The 3,301-nt window shown below is 45.0% G+C and overlaps 1 non-coding gene across 1 annotated transcript; it reads left to right on the top strand.

Annotated features, from left to right (window-relative positions):
* The first annotated feature begins 343 nt into the window (after positions 1–343).
* On the top strand, positions 344–415 carry trnap-cgg (transfer RNA proline (anticodon CGG)). Its single transcript has one exon. It is a non-coding gene; the product is annotated as a tRNA-Pro (tRNA).
* The last annotated feature ends 2,886 nt before the right edge of the window (positions 416–3,301 follow it).

Below are 3,301 nucleotides of genomic sequence, written 5' to 3'. Positions count from 1 at the left end.
AAATGAGCAAATTGATTGTCCCTGACCTCTTCTTGACACTTAAAGAGACATGTCAGCCAAGACATCCCAACTGTGTCCTGAGCCTTCAGCATCTCATCCAGATCTCATCCACCGATCACACCTTGTCGTGGTCAAGCTTTTTCACCATCTCAGCAACCAAGATCAAAAATTTGGACATTGATATTTAAACTGCAGCATGAAGAAAGCAAGAAGAACATTTTATCCACCAGGGGTGCTGTTGGACAAGGTGAAATGTGGAGCCCCAAGTCACCAAGTCACCACTTTGAGATCCAATTTTAGGTCTTAGCAGCACAGAATTACAGATGTGAACAGCTGTATGTGTGGCTCGTTGGTCTAGGGGTATGATCCTCGCTTCGGGTGCGAGAGGTCCTGGGTTCAAATCCCAGACGAGCCCTCACTTTAACCTCTGAAACTCACAGAAATCTAAAAATAACAATTGATAACTCATGAAAAGCTTAAGTTGTTGGGTTTTCCAACACAGCTGGGACAAAAGTAGCACCAATCTTGTCATAGCTAGTCAGATTACAAGTAGCTGGTACAAAGTAATCTCATCAAGACAAAAAAACACAACTTATTTGAAAATGATACAAAAAACAAATCAACTGTATACCTGTAACTGTACTGACATTTGACCACCACATTCTAATCAGTCCACAATTGAGTCCAAGTGTATAAAAGTCAAATCTAAAGAAACCCACTGAAGTTTCCTGGGATTTTGTGTTATTTGGAATGGGAGGTTCAGACAGAGAACTCGAAAACAAAATGCTTGTGGTCTTGAGTGTCACTGGTGTGGACTAGAAAAAAGAAGTCAGCTGTTCCATACCAACTATATAGCATACATACAACAAAATATGTCATATGTTTTTGGTGAAGGTGAGAACATCCATCCATCCATCCATTCTCTATACACCGCTTTATCGTCACTAGGGTCACGGGGGGTGCTGGAGCCTATCCCAGCTGACTCGGGCGAAGGCAGGGGACACCCTGGACAGGTCGCCAGTCTGTCACAGGGCTACATATACAGACAAACAGTCACACTCACATTCATACCTACGGACAATTTAGAATAACCAATTAATCTCAGCATGTTTTTGGACTGTGGGAGGAAGCCGGAGTGCCCGGAGAAAACCCACGCATGCACAGGGAGAACATGCAAACTCCATGCAGAAAGATCTCAGACCCACCCTAGGATTTGAACCGGTGATCTTGTTACTGCAATGCGAAAGTGTTAACCACAAAACCACTGTGCAGCCCAAGCCAAGAACATTTTAGGATTTATTACCATATCTAGGACACAGCCCGGTGGCCATATAAAATGATCCACTAGGGGTGCTGTTGGATCAGATGAAATGCAGAATTCCAAGATTCCACATCACCAGTTTGAATGGTCCAATTTTAGGTCTGAGCAGTTCAGAATTACAGGTATGAACAGCTGTATATGTGGCTCATTGGTCTAGGGGTATGTTTCTTACTTAGGGTACGAGAAGTTGAATGAAAGTACAAATATATTGAATGAAAGTTGGAATATATGGGATGAAAGTACAAATATATATAATGTTCAGATTTTCATTCCATATATTCCGACTTTCATTCCATGTATTCGTACTTTCATTCAATATACATCGACTTTCATTCAATATATATCGACTTTCATTCAATATATATTGACATGACAGTTCTAACAACAGTGACATTGCACAAAGCTCATCCCACAAAATAGATTATGATCCCTCACCAGTGTCAGATGCATCAGCTTCATTGGTCCTCAGGACTTTGAGAATTAATAAACCAATGTATTTTTTACCAGATGGAAATCTATACTACATCCGTCGCAAGCAAACATCTAAGCCCATGAGGGTTAAAGTTGTCAGTGGCCTGGAGGAAGCTAGCAATATATTTGCTGACTTTCATGCAAGCACCACAGGGGCACATTGTAGCCAGCAGAAAACCAAGGATGCCATTTTCACAAGGTTCTACTGACCAGGAATGACAAGACATCAATGTGGATCAATTAAATCTGGACCACTTGACTCTATTCAAAGACCACAAGCCAAGGATCCCTTGCAAGCTACTCTTTGTTCCTACAACTGCTGCCCCAATATCAGCCCCTACATCTGCCACACTTGCCCCAGCATCAGCCCCTGCATCTGCCACACCTGCCCCAGTATCAGCCCCTGCAGCTGCCACACCTGCACAAGGACCAGCCCTTGCATCTGCCAGACCTGCCATAGGATCAGCCTGTGCATCTGTCACACCTGCCTCAGCGCCAGCCCCTGCAGCCACCCCAGCATCAGCCCCTGAATCGGCCATGCCTGCCCCAGTGTTAGCGACTACAGCTGCCACACCTGCCTCAGCATCAGCCCCTGCAGCTGCCCTTGCACTTCCAGACCCCACTGCCATTTCACCAGCAGCACCATCAGCATCAGACATCATAGAAAAGTATATAAAAAGTACCATCTTACACTGATATTTTCTACTTCTATGAACATTTGTTAAATAGACCCTCAAGAAAAAAGCGGACAAAAATTCCTGATTATGCGGCCTAAAATCCTTGATTATGCGAATAAATATGTGGGGTTTTTATGCCATTTTATGCGAGGAAATTGCGTAAAGTTGCAAAGTATGTGAATAGTTGTGAAATATGCAAAAATATGCGAGATTCACCTGCCGTCTAGCTGCGGAGGGATGTGTCCTCTAATCAGACACTGGGACTGCTGTGGGGTTACTGGACTGACAGCCTGTGCTTTGGTATAGGGAGAAGCTCACAGCAGCACCTGCTGCTTGTTGAGGACAGTAGCTGCAGAATGATCCGAGTTTTCCTGTCAGTCTCCAAAACGGCAGAAAAAGTCGTTAGATTTGTGGCTAGTCGCTTTTGACAAAAAAAGTCGCTGGGACGCTTTGGAAAGTCGCGAGATTTAGCGAGAAAGTCGCTAAGTTGGCAACACTGGCACCGCACTCCGCATCAGCTTGTGCTTCTAGTGTGTGAGTGTGTGAGGGCGGAGTTGAAATCCACAAACAGCATCCTCGCATAGGTGTTACTCCCTTCCAGGTGTGTAGGGACTGTTTGGAGGGATGTGATGATGGCGGGGATGTTAGGCTGGCAGCTGACAGCTCTGGCTAGTACCTCCTCCCCTCCCTATTTCCCTCTTAGGTGTCCTCACCTGGTGACTGCAGCGACAGGTGTTTCTTGTTCCAATCAACTGCCGGATTGGGAGCACATAGAAACACAGCCAATCAGCCTCACTCCTTCTGCCATAAGAAAAGACGCCACTCACCTCTC

Source organism: Acanthochromis polyacanthus, chromosome 9 (assembly GCF_021347895.1).
Source record: "Acanthochromis polyacanthus isolate Apoly-LR-REF ecotype Palm Island chromosome 9, KAUST_Apoly_ChrSc, whole genome shotgun sequence".
In the NCBI taxonomy this organism is placed as follows: Eukaryota; Metazoa; Chordata; class Actinopteri; family Pomacentridae; genus Acanthochromis; species Acanthochromis polyacanthus.
Note: the sequence above shows the minus strand (reverse complement) of the source record. Positions and strands in the feature narration are given on the sequence as shown.